The sequence below is a fragment of the Miscanthus floridulus genome, chromosome 1, assembly GCF_019320115.1.
Source record: "Miscanthus floridulus cultivar M001 chromosome 1, ASM1932011v1, whole genome shotgun sequence".
Classification (NCBI taxonomy): Eukaryota; Viridiplantae; Streptophyta; class Magnoliopsida; order Poales; family Poaceae; genus Miscanthus; species Miscanthus floridulus.
Genome location: NC_089580.1, coordinates 54,144,148 through 54,158,424, shown reverse-complemented (window position 1 = coordinate 54,158,424; position 14,277 = coordinate 54,144,148). Strand labels below are relative to the sequence as shown.

General features: G+C 48.7%; 1 pseudogene; it reads left to right on the top strand.

Moving 5' to 3' along the window:
- Nucleotides 1–9,920: 9,920 nt before the first annotated feature.
- Nucleotides 9,921–12,805, top strand: LOC136456961 (tyrosine N-monooxygenase-like; annotated as a pseudogene).
- The last annotated feature ends 1,472 nt before the right edge of the window (nucleotides 12,806–14,277 follow it).

Here is a 14,277-nt window from a genome sequence, read left to right as displayed (position 1 = left end):
AACACGGGGCAGTGGGACGCGCTGGAGTTAGCTGTGGCGACGCGCGGCCATCCGCGATGGTGGCGCGACTGCCCCGGCGAACCAGAGCACCTAAGGACCTAACTGGCTAGCGAGTGAGCATCAGGAGACTACCATGGACCTGGCTAAGGTGGTGGATGGAGAAGAGGGTGATGGAGAAGGGCTGGCCATGTGCGGCCGAGCGGTGCGACGGTGCACCACGGCGACACTGTCACGTCAGCGACGACGTGGAGGCGGTAGCAGTTCGGCTAAGGTGCGTAGGGTGAATAGGGAGTCAAGGCGAAGCTAGTGGTGCAGTGAATTGGTTCAGGATGGGCGGTAGGAGGGCTGCCCTCGACCATGGCCGAGCGTGGCCTTAATGGCACGACGGCGGGGAAAAGCTCGAAATTGGAGTTTGGCAGTGCCTTTTTCATGTATGGGTGGGGTCGAGCAGTGAGAGGACGTGATGGTGAAGCCATGGATGCGATGAATTGAATGGAGGCGATCGATCACTGGGTAATTTGGTGGCGCAGCTCGACGACGGTCAGCAGAGAGAAAGAGGGAGACGGGGCCGATAGGTGGGCTCAGCACGGCATCACCATGGCGAGATGTGATCGGCACGATCAGGGCATCACACGCATGGGCGCAATTGGACAAGCACGTGCATCCATTGACTGGCATGACCCACGCGGCCATAGTGCCATAAATGGCAAGGCGACGGTGAGCTCCACCACAAGCGGGCGGCAGCGGCGAGCACCAAACCAGGCCAGCAGTAGGGTAGGGGTGCAGAGGGAGGCACAAACATGATGGTGAGGCAATGACACCTACAGTGGCTGCGTCGCGGCACGAGGCGGGGCAGCAGGGCGACAACACGATGAGGCAGGTGGCCGCGCTGCTCGGTCGTGCGAGCAGCATCAGTCGCTCCACGCAGTAGAGCTAGTGGCGGCCATGACAAGGTAGTCATAGTCAGCCACGCGCGGCAGTGTGCGTGCATGAGCAGAGCGAGCCGGCGTGGTGACGTCGCGCCCCCGAGACATGGTGACCGCGCTCACCCGGTGAACTAGCTCGAAATCATGTCTTGCACAAATTTTAAAGCGCCTATAACAACTAAACGGTTGCTTCTGGACCTAAACCATCTTCATCACGCTCAAGATGGCATGTGAGGCTACCGACCCGAGCTAAAACACGACACCATCCCTTAACTCAATTTCACAAAATAAATTGCCAAATATGGCATTGTCTTGCTGTCTATAAACTTGAAAACATTCTAAGTCTTTGAGCTGAACTTGATTCCAAGTTGCATTTTAGGCCATTAGAAGCATTAGCTAGCGAAGTTATTTTTTAACAGCAAGGATTTTATTGCCATCTACAAAGTCCATACTCCAAACTTTATTTAAGTGCTACTTGATATACAAAGTCCATTAAAAATTGGTTTTCAACCCTACTTGATATACTTGAATTATGGAGTAGCTTTTCATTTAACATTTTTATTGATCATCTTAAGTTACAAAAAAAATTCATCCACACATTCTACCACATGCGTTATCACATAAACATGATGCTCATGACATGTTTTAGTAATTTGTATAGGGTGTAACACCGAGGGTGTTACACTTCGACTGCCACACGCTGCTTTCTCGAGCTAGATCCACTGGCGAAGACACTATGCGTGGGCGCAAGCCCTCCCACTTGGCTGATCTCGTCGACCCGATGCTGGATGAGCTTGCCGCCTCGCTCGTCGTGAGCCGACCAACGATCACTCCAGCACTTGGGTGCCTGCATGCTGTGACATTCATCCCATAGCAGGTTCCAACTTCGTTGGTGGACACCAGTTCTCCGATGATGGCTACTCAGTACACGACGGACCCGCCTCCATCGTTGCCTGTGTAGGACACGCCTTCACTGGTGGGACAACCCATTATCGTGGGTACTATGGCACCTGGGGAGAATGGTGAAGCTTGGCCACCTAGGTTTGAGCCGGCCAAGCACATGGTGGGTTCTACATCGATGCAGGATGGCCATTCGGTCGGCGAACCCACACCCGACCCTTCTACGCCAACGAAGAATGGTCGGTTGGATAGCCAAACCATGCCCGACCCCAGTGATGCGACACCCACATCGTGCGAGGCCACTCGGCGTCTTGCACGAATTACCGAGGAGGTGCAGCTCAAGTGAAGGTCGCCCTTAATCACCACTCCACTACGGCAGAAGGCAGCAACCAAAAGGCCCCTGCTAATCAAGAGCAGATGGATTGCCGTGCAGCCGCTAGGGCATATACCGACTTCCAAGCGGGGTGAGGTACTCCTCATGCAGAGGATGAGCATTGTGCCACCGATAGCTCCTATGTCGTCTGCGTCCAAGGGAACATACGACGCCATATTCATAGGGAACTTGACATCGAGCCATGTGGCAGCTCTGGATGAGCTGTTCCCAGCGACCAACAGCAGGGCGGGTAGAAGAGCGCTGTTCCCGGATGGTGGGGGAGGATCACTGAAAGGTCCTTGTGTGGTTTTGGTAATTGAGTGACAACCTAGGTGGACTAACTTTGTTTATATGAGATACACAGGTGATTAGTCCATAGGTATATGTGTGTGAGCAACATATGCCATGAAGGTAAAAATGGCTTGGAGATGTTGCAAAGCTCGCACATGTGATGATGAAGGAGCTCATTACAAATGAGACATGACATTGAGTCATGTGATCAAGGCAGAGAAGATCAAGACATGACTTGGCTTGATGGACCAGTTGCAAGCGTGAAGGGCAAGTTGAAGGCTTTGGAGCAATGGACCACGTGGTGGTGAAGCTTAAGCAAGACTTGGCACCGATGGACGAAGGCAACGGTGAAAAGCAAGTGAAGTCAAGATCGATGAACCAATATGATCATGTGATGATATGAAGTGGATCATATCATTGTTGATCGTGTTGGTGCATGTGTTGCATCGACATTGGAGGAGATGGAATGGAATGCGCAAGGCAAAGGTATATCCTAGGGCATTTCATTTCACCGATCATAGCTATGTAGAGAAGTTTATGACCAGGTTTAGGATAGATGGTCGTACTATCAAGAGGGGCAAACTTATTTGCATATCAGTCATCTAGTGCCACTCGAGTGATCTAACTTTGCATCGTCGCTAGGATTGAGTGGCGTGGCAAGTTGAGTGGCTAATCCTTTGGAAAATGATTGTGAAAATGCTAACACAAATACACATGGTGGTGTATACTTGGTGGTGTTGGCACATTTATAAAGGAGATGAAGTTGGAGTTGATATGGATCAACTCGATGATGGAACAGAGGCGAGAAAGGTTTGAAACTCCACCGGCGCCCTATATAGAAAAGATAGGGTTTCACAGAACTGATCGAACGCTGGCCTCAGCAGGACCGACGCGTCTGGTCAGTGGCAACAATGAGCGCGCGGTCTCGGTCTCGTGACCGGACGCTGGCGCGAAGAGTGACCGGACGCTCAGGGTCTATGTCCGGTCAGTGCTGATGTATGGTGACGTAGGTGGCGCTGGAGTTAGGCACGCAGGCACAGAACTGATCGGACGCTGGTCTGTGTCCGGTCATGGTGGACCGGACATGTCTGGTCGCAAAACAGAGGCTCGAGGAGCTCTCTGGAAACGATCGGACTCAGGCGCAATAGCATCCGGTCATTCACTGTGCAGCGTCCGGTCGCAACTTAACAGTTGAGATCGGGTGGCTCCGGTTGAATGCAGAGCGACACGTGGACGGCGTATAGCGACTAGACGCTGGCAGGGTGTGTCCGGTCGATCTGACCAGAGCGTCCGGTCGTCCCAAAATTTGCCCAGTGAAAGGGTAACGGCTAGTTTAGCCCATGGGGCTATAAAAAGAAAGTGGTCTCGAACATGGCTGATAGAGAGCACCTCGGGGGACTTTTTGTCCATGCTTGAGAGTGCTTGGGAGCCCTCCATCTCACATATGCTTGATAGTGATCATCCGATTGTGTGAGAGAGCGATTCTAGTGTGATTGCATTGTGAGGTTGCATCGAGTGACACTAGGTGATCGAGTTGCAAGCCGATGGTGCTTGTTACTCTTGGAGGTTGCCACCTCCTAGACGGCTTGGTGGTGGTCTCTGTCGAAGCTCGCAAGAAGCTTGTGCGGTGCTCCGGAGAAGAGCTTTGTGAGGGGCATTGTGCTCGCCCCGCGGGAGCCACGAAGAGCAACTCTAGTTGAGCGTGTCATTGAGCTACCCTCACTTTTGGGGTAGGTTCTTGCGGTGCCCGATGTGCGGGCTTGGCGGGTGATGCCAATTAGTCGCCGAACCACCAAGTGAGCGGTCGACACAACGGGGACGTAGCGTGTTGGCAAGCACGTGAACATCAAGAGAAAATCATCGTGTCAACATTGTTCTTCCCGTTGGTTTGCAATCCCTTTACACAAGCTTGTTATTACTTTCATATACATTCTGCTTGTGTAGTTGCTCTTGTAATTAGTTAGCTTGTGTAGCTCACTAGTTACTTTCTTGCTTGTGTAGCATAGAAGTAGCTCCCTTACGTGGCTAATTTGGTTTGTGTAACCTTGTTAGTCACATTGCTTAGTTTGTGTAGGTAAGTATTTGTGCTCTCTAATTTGACATTGGTTGCCTTGTTATTGAGCATTGCTAGTGGGCTTAGTTGGCTTTGTGCTTTTGCTTACTAGCATGTGTAGGAGCTTCCTCATTACTTAAAGTACTAGTGGCATAGGTTTGTGTGACCTTGCTTCTAGAATTGGTTAGGTGAGCTCTAGCTAGCCCGGCACCTTTGTTGCTTAATTGGGATCTTAGCGAGGTGCTAGAGAACATAGATAGAGGGGTGTAGTCTTGGCTATACCGATAGTTTTAATTCCGTACTTGTTTCGGTTAGCCGGAGCGATTAAGTTTTAGAAATGACTATTCACCCCCCTTTAGTCGCCATCTCGACCCTACAATCGTGCAACCAGCAGCGGCGACACCCAGATCCTTAGGTTGCAGCGGTGCTTTTAGTTCGGTTGTTTATCATTTATGTAATATCGAAGTTTGTAACAGTCTGCTAGGTAGGTCCAGTAATAATTGTAAGACCACCTAGCGTGCTCATCAGAAGCGTGTCGTTTGTACGGTTAAACTCTTCTCCTTAATTACAATGATACGTAAATCTTTTGCGTATTGAAGAAGAAAAAATCTTATTGTCTCCGTCTCGTGATATTATTGATCATTCTACACTTGTGCTTTTCATTGTGCCTTTACATTTCATAGTGTACAAATATTAGGCCCTGTCACCATAAGAAGCTAACCGAGTTAGTTTTATCTTTTCTAGTGACATAGCTTAGTGTTAATCTTGCTCACTAGAGGAGTGTAGTACTTGCTCACCCCAGGCTTGCAAAACTGTAGTTAGAAGTAGTCTTATTAGGGCCTCCTTTGTTTCTAACCTTTTTTTTGTCCAATGTTGTGCTTTGTTAGAAAATTTCAAATTAGGCTATCAAGCCCCTTCTAGCCATTCAAGATCCTTCCGGCATGGTCTTCGATGAGTAGGATGACAATAATGACAAGGAGACCACGGATAATGCATGAGTGACTTCTGTAGCTCGTGGAGGTTCTTCCTTTTTATCTTTATCTATCTATTTGAGAACTTTTATGTATGAGCTTGTAAGACTTGATGTTCTGTTGTGAACTTTTGTAGTGCTGATGTGTTAGGCGAACTTTAAATCCTACGACTTGTAAGCACATTATTGTTAGTACGTTTAGAATCTAGTTGGTGATGATGCATTGTGTTTGTCTTATTTTCATTGTATATTGCATCCCAATTATTTATTACTTGATACTTTTTACACCGCACGAAAGCATGTATATGAAAAATCTCCTCCAACTAAAGACAAACAACTTTTTTTTATCTTAAATACGTAAAAGATTTATGTATTATTGTAATTAAGAAAAAGAGTTTAAACATACAAACAACGCGATTCTGATGAGCGCTATAGGTGATGTATGACCGGACCTTCCTAGTTTATCGGTAAACTACTACTCCATTAGGCTTTGCAGTGGCATGCATGCATGAAGCTTGCCTGCATGCTCAACAGTTACTCGATCTGTATATTTTTCGATTGAAGAAGCTTCCAAGATGATCTCCAACATGTCGTAGTATTCTTTTGGAGTATGCAGCTGAATAAGCACTCTGTTGCTCGGCGACGTGGAAACTCGTGGCCCAATCCGTGGATCGGCCGGCCCACTCGAATCTCAGCATGCTCTCTCATGCTCAACCCATATGGTCGGGGCCGTACCTGTACCAGGTTTTCGCGTTGAAACCACGGCATTCTCCATCCTCCGCGTCACAGCCTCTGAAGATGCTATCCCTTGCAGCTCCCACTCCCAGTCCATCTGTCCAAGCTCCCACGTGATTCACAAACGCACGCACTACTGAAAAATCTTCGAATTCCATGTTGTCCAATGTTCCATTGACGACCGACTTTTACTGTATCGATCGATCACAGTGAATGCAGCAAAGAAGTTTTCGTCCCGGCCCAAAGCAATGCTATGCGATTTCTTCCCCCCCCCCCCCCCCCCCCCCTACACATACATATATCCTCGTTCGTAGACAGACAGAGTTGAATTGCAATTCTTCGCATTGCATGTAACTGCTGTGGATCACGGCCTGTCCATGGAGGTGGAGGTAGTGCTGCACTGTTCCTATGTGCTGCCATCACCTCACCTGTCGCGGTGGAACTAAACGCCCGTCTCCCTCCGCCGTTCGGATTTGGAACGGATGGAGGACTCCGTGGCATATAAATACGCCCATGATCTCGACATTGACAAGATGGTCCAAACCTGGATCAGTGGATCGGATGCTCATTATTAGTAGATAGATCTTCAAAGCCGAAGGAATAATGCCACGTTCGCTTGGCTGATAAGTCATAGCTAAAAATACCGTTAGCTGGAGCATCCGTGTGGATTTCGCTAATACCGTTTTGACATCTGGCCATTTTTACCGCCCAACGTCGGTTCGTTTTATCGGTTCGATCGGTTCTGCCTGCCTTTGTGCCGCTGCCCACCGCGTTCGAAACAAAGATCGCGTTCGCAGCACCTCTCCACGCCCCCTATGACATGGCCTTCTATGCCACGCGTCTCAGCCGAGCGGTCACGGTTCCCCAGTGTCAGGGCCCACGTACATTGCTGTGCCTCGAGGGTTACTCCTCCGTCGGACCTCGCGCCGCAGGACGACGACAGCGAGGTGCACCGCCCGCCCGCCGTAGTACGAGCAGACGACGGCAGGGCGCGCCGCCCGCTGGCGACGGCCGCGTCACGAGATGCGGTGCCTAGCTTCCCCATCTGCTCCCCACTCCGCCGGTCACAGTGGCCTGGTTCCGGGCTTCCGGCCATACATTCCGACTCGGCGGTGGTGTCCGAGGAAATCTTAGCCGCCGTCATCGCTCAGGTCAGCTCCTACACCGTCTCTCTCCTCGACTTCATGTTCTTGCCACCCTTCGCTTGTTCAGTCGCTCCAGTTTGCCCACGGCACTGCCCGACCCAGATGAGGTTGCAGCTAGCTTCTCGATCTTTGATTCTTTGGCAACGCTTTTCTGCCGTAGCATCCCCGTGAGATGAAAAGGTCGGCACAGTGGCGTGTTTGATGCAGGGACTGAAGTAAAGGTTTAGTCCCCGTCACATCTGATAAATATGAGCTAATTATAACACTAATTGTATAGTCGGAGACTAATTTATGAGATGAATTTATCAAGCCTAATTAATTTATTATTAGCACATGTTTACTATAACACCATATTGTCAAATCATGAACTAATTAGGCTTAATAGATTTGTCTTGCAAATTAGTCTTCATCTGTGTAATTAGTTTTGTAATTAGTATATGCTTAATACTTTAAATTAGTGTCAAACATCCGATGTGACAGGTACTAAAGTTTAGACGGAGGTATCCAATCGTGGTTGTTCTAATCTTACGTTTTTTTTTATTTTGACTTATTTTCAACTTTTATCAACTAATCCAGAGTTCCAGACCTTCTGCTCAACCATGAAGAGCCAATGTTTTTGTTCCCCTATATACAATTGTAATTTCCTACCCGTGCTCAGCACAGTCGTTCCCAGGTTAGAGCATTATGATCAGTTTCGTTTCACCTTTCTTTGTTCTTCAATGTGTACATGTCCATATCAGTTAACATAGTTCTTCTCATGCAAGGTCATTCAGACGTGTCTATTACAATTTCCATTTCAAAACTGATCTCTAAGCATCGTCATCAAAGTAAGTGTATATTGTTGCTTTTCCGGACCAAATTGCTTTGTTTTTTTCCCTTGACCTAATATCTAGACTGTATTATCAGGACCTTGCGGCCCAAAATATTCAGACTTCAGAAATATTCAGAAAAAAAGAAAAATGTTTAGACTTGACATAGGCTATAGTATTCATGAGAATTTTTAGATTCAGGATCCAGTACAGTTCAGAATTGATTCAGACTTCATATATATAGACTGAAATATTCAAGCCTGGCATATTGAAAAAGAAACAACATTATCATTCATGGTCTAATTTTGCTTCATATAAGATGAAATGTCATTCCTGCACTTTTTTTATAAGACTCATACCTACAGTTAACTTACAAGAGAACATACCTAGCACCTTTGACTGTATTAGCGCAGCGCTCTAGGTTTGCATTTTGTAGACCTCTAAACGATAATACAGGGACTTCTCTTACTTTGCAATCAGACAACAGCTGCAAGTCATGTGTGCGTTTGATTCAATTTGGAACATACATACATCTGCACATAGATAGACTTTGTTCAGTTCCAGACATAAAATTAAACCAGAACCCATAATATAAGTGACTGAAGGTATATATGGAGAATAGAAAATACAGATCTCACTATTCCTTTATGCTTACCACTGTGGCGATATGCTTATGGAATGAATATGTACATGCCTTTACCATCTTCAGTTAACCTGTTTCAATCAACAACTTTTTTTTCTCCTTTTGCCGTCCCCACTCTAAGCAAGGCCAAACTATACATCGATGCATGCTTAATGTTTCTTTGACAAGATAGTAACTCTGTTACTCTCTTTAGACTAAGCGGACTATATATGACTGGAGGAAATTCCTCGTCTTTGCGAAAGCTTCATATGACATCCAGGGTGGGCCGCCATGCTGTAACTAACTTTGACGGGATCAAGGGACCTCAAACACTCTTTTTAGCCTACGCACAAACTGTTTATTTCTTTGTGTTTTTTTGGGTGGAAAGATCGTCGTGTACCTAGGAGTACACGATTGTTATTGTAAGTAATGTAACGTTTTTACTTACTTTCATCTCATTTGTTGGGCACATACAAGCGCCCTGTTCGTTTAGGCTTGTTTGCCTTATAAGCCGAATTTTTTCAGCCAACAAATAATATTTTTCTCTTACATCAAATCAGCCAACAGTACTTTCAGCCATGGTTTATCAGTCAAACAAGCCCAAACAAACATGATGAAGAATGATAAACCTTTTTCCGCAAACGGGCTGTTGGGTCGTCCTCAGAAAAAACTAATTCTTATACTAATAAAAAGATGCTAACGTTTTGTTATGCGACACATTGTTTTTAGGTTAGCCTTTTTCTTCGTCATGGCATTTGCTGCAACTTGTTCGATTGAACTTATTAGCCCTGCTGCAACTTGCTCGATTGAACTTATTAGCCCGGCTTATCAGTCATAGTGCAATATTTATTTTTAACAATAAAACAACATCAGTCGGCTTATCAGCCAGCCGAACAATTATCAGGAGCAAAAACCATCGGTCTCTTTTGGTCCATCAAATGGCCATCTGATGTTGAATATAAAATATAAACAAATCGACGTGGATTGAATACGGGCCAATCATGTGCACAGCTTCACCCACATTTATTTATATCCATCAATCACACACGCCGGCCTCTTCTTCTTCTTGTAACCAATGCTGCAGGAGACGAGCCGCATGGCCACCTTGTCACCGAGCGCCGCGCCAGCTCCAGCCATGCTTGCTGCAACCGCGGCGGCCGTCTTCTTCGTCGTCGCGTTGACGATAGCCCTGTACCGGGGCAATAACAAGCTGGTGACGACGACGACGTTCAAGGGCGGGCCGCCGCCGGGGCCGCGGGGGCTGCCGGTGCTGGGCAACATGCACCAGATGGTGGCCAACAAGCCGGCGGTCTCCCGGTGGCTGCACCGCCTGCTGGCCGAGTCCGGCGGCGGAGACATCGTGTGCGTCCGCCTCGGTCCCGTCCACGTGGTGGCCGTGTCGTGCCCCGCGAGGTGCTGCGCAGGAACGACGCCGTCTTCGCGGACCGCCCCGCCACGTTCGCCGTCGCCGCGTTCAGCAAAGGCTACCGCAGCGCCAGCATCGCCCCGTCCGGGGACCAGTGGAGAAAGATGCGGCGCGTGCTCACCGCCGAGGTCCTCGCGCCGGCCACCGAGCGCCGCCTCCGCGCCGCAAGGGAGGGGGAGGCCGACCACCTCGTCCGCTACGTCCGCGCGCTGTGCTGCCGCGGCCCCGCCGGCGCCGTCGACGTGCGCCACGTCGCCAGGCACTTCTGCGGCAACGTCATCCGGAGGCCCCAGCTGGCCGGCGGTCCCGGACGCGACGAAGCGGAGCACGTGGACGCGCTCTTCGCCACGCTCAACTACCTCGACGCCTTCTGCATCTCCGACTACTTCCCGGCGCTTGTACGTCGGCCTCGCCGTCGACGGGCACGAGCGGAGCGTCAGGCGGGTGATGAGGACGCTGAACCGCCTGCACGACCCCATCGTCGAGGAGAGGGTCGAGGAGTGGCGTCTGCTGCGGAAGGCCGGCGAGCGACGCGACGTCGCCGACTTCCTGGACGTCCTCGCCTCGCTCGACGACGCGGCGGACCGGCCTCTGTTAACCGTCGAGGAGATCAAGGCGCAAACCATCGCAAGCTAGCTAATCTATGTAACGCGCAACACACACATTCTCCCTAGCTACTTGCCGAAACAAACGTAACAACATGCATGGTGTCATTGACTGTAGAAGCACCCTTTAGTGCTGACAAAGCTTCGTAACACGGCACATGCTGACGAACCAACAAACGAAAAGGCAGCAGTAGGGTTCCTTTGTGTCATCAGAAAAGATCGTAATGTTCTGTGTGTCTCTGAAAAAGTCCAGTGGTCTTCAGTGTTACTGTTCTAACTTTTTTGTGCCCTCCATACCACTGCCGTCAATTTGGGCTCTAACGCCGTCAAATTGCAGGTGTGAAAAATCGAAAATACCCTTAAATTTAAATATGTCATTAAACTTTTTTGAGCATCTTAGCGACTTCAAATGAAAAAACTCTAAACTAGAAAGTTGTAGATCTCGTCGAGATCTATAATTTTCATATAAAAATTATCTTCATTTAATTCTGTAAAAAAATATATTGAAACAGTGACGCGGAAGACCATCAAACTTTCTCAGACACATGGGACGTTACGATCTTTAACGTCACACGAGTAATTCTCCGTATCATTAACTGGCGCAATAGTGAAACACTATAGAAGTTCCTATGAAACAGTGAAAGCTAGCTGGCTGGCCAGTGGCCACCAAGTACCGAAGTACTGTCTTCACAAACTGACACGCGTGGAGACATACCCTCATCTCGCATCTATGTGTGCACGTACTTTCTGTGACACATTGACACAGAACCTGACAAAACGGCCACTGTGTGGTAATCCATGTACAGTATGTGGCACCTAAACGGACGCTTAGGCCCTATTTAGTTCAAAAAATTTTCGCCCTAAAATATCACGTCGAATCTTACGGTACATGCATGGAGTATTAAATATAGACGAAAAAAACTAATTGTACAGTTTGGTTGGAAATCGCGAGACGAATGTTTTAAGCCTAATTAGGCCATGATTAGCTATAAGTGCTACAGTAACCAACATGCGCTAATGATGGATTAATTATGCTTAATAAATTCGTCTCGCAGTTTTCAGGCGAGCTATGTAATTAGTTTTTTTATTAGTATCCGAAAACCCCTTCCAATATCCCAAAACATTCAATGTGACATACAAAAAATTTTCATTTCGCGAACTAAACGCAGCCTTACACCCTTCACAGCGTGAAGTGAAGCCTAGAAAATATTAGACCCCACCAAGAAGCTCTAGTGTTGGCATCACTCTAAACATACGCTAGGGAAAGGCCTTATTTTGGCTTCATATTCATGCTAATCATGCATGCATGTAGATGAAGATCCATCTAAAGTCTTGTTTGGATGAGCATGTATTAATCTTAATCCACATATATTAAAGTGGATTGAAGTGGAATTAAACTAAATTTTATTCTATTCCACTCCAGCACATGTGGATTAAGGTGGATACACATACATCTAAACGAGGCCTAAACGGTGACTGAATAAGCACAATAGTCAACACACGTGCAGGGTATACATATAAGGGTTGTTTGGCTGGCTGCTCCGGCTATAGCACTGTAGCGCATAGGAGTCGGAGTCGAAGAAACCAGAAAAACTGGCTCCGGCTGCTCCGGTTGCATGAGTGAGAGGGAAAGAAGAATGGATTTGGTGAACAGTATCACTGGTAATGTGTCAGAGGGAGTCAGCCGCTCAACTTTGTACCAGAGAGGCCCATACATAATGGGCAAGCATATGGCCATGTGGATATGTTCTTTGACTGTACGTAACGTGACACCGATCGCGGCTGGTGGCACGGCTAGCTTCATCTCCAATTGGAAGACCAAGATCTATAGCGAGCAGTGACTGAAATAACGCACCATATTATGCGTGCATGTAGGACAATCCGTCCAACGCGGCCGAGTGGGCGCTGGCGGAGATGATGAACCATCCCGACGTCATGGCTGTTAAGTAATCTGCTGCTCTCCTGTATGAACACGTGGTAGGGAGATGTCGAAAGGCTCTCTATTGCTGCACTGTAGCCGCTGCAGGGGCAGGCATCGAAAGGCTCCTCTACTGTAGCCACAGCAGGAATAGGCGCCAAAGTCAGTCCTGCTGTCACATCTAGTCACTGTAGCAGCATGACAGCCTGACATGTTTATGTATTATGACTAGATGGGTAGAGTTGTATATATAGTTTTCCACTGTAACTCAGTAAAGAGAACGAGTTCAGTTTTGCTATCTTCTCTGCAGAACTCCGGCCAACACTGGTGCTTGTGCTGTGTGTGCGCGCGCTCTGTTCTCTCTCCCTTCTTCTACCTCTAGCCATAGTGTCTGGTCGGCAACGTCAGTGAGCGGTCAGCTCATCCGAGCCGGTGATCCCAAGGCCAACAAGTGGTATCAGAGCCATACAAGCGTCGTCGCTGGACTAACCGCTGGTGATGATGGACGGTTTGGAGATGGGCGACAGCAGCGGCGCTGTTGTGGCTGCCCAGCCACGACAGGAGGTTGTTGTGCGCACGGTACGAGAGGTCAGCGGCACCAGTTGGTCAACGCTGACCCGCACCAACTATGACGAGGGGGCGGTGACCATGATGGTCAAGCTCAGAGCCCGACGGCTCTGGAATGCTATTGACAAGGGCACCGACAACGAAGAAGACGATATGTCAGCGTTGGAGGCTATCCTCGCTGCTATGCCAGTGGAGTACAGGGAGCTGTTAGGGGCAAAGAACTCTGCTAAGGAGGCATAGGAGGCTATTGCAGCGATGTGCATCGGCTCCGACATCACAAAGAAGGCGACGACTCAGATGCTGAAGCAAGAGTACACCAACCTCAAGTTCAAGGATGGTGAATCGGTGGAGGACTTCTCCCTCCACCTACAGTCGCTCATCAGCAAGCTGAGGAGCCACGACGTCACCATCGACGAAGAGAAGGCGGTCTCCAAGTTCCTCCACTTCGTGTCGGTGAAGTACATCTAGATCGCTCTCTCCATAAAGACGATGTTGGACCTATCCACCCTCACCATTGAGGATGTGATAGGCCGTCTGTAGGCGGTGGACGGGCGCATGGAGCAGGCCACAACAACGACAGACATCGGCAAGTTGCTGTTGATAGAGGAGGAGTGGGCTGCCCGGAGGAACTCCGGGGAAGCCTCCTCTAGCTACGGTGGCGATGGCAAGCGCCGCGACAAGGCTTCTTTAGACAAGAAGAAGAAGAAGGTCGACCCCAACGCCTGCCGGCGCTACGGGAAGATGAGCCATTGGACAAAGGAGTGTCCAAATCACAAACAGGAGAAGAAGGCTGAGGCTCATCTGGCCAGGCTGATAATGAAGATGAGGCCACTCTCCTGATGGTGATGTTCTATGCACTGCACGACGTTGAGGCCAAGGAGACAGGAGAGGTGATGGCGGTGGAAGAGCCTAGGAAGTCTCTAAAGGCTGTCAACCT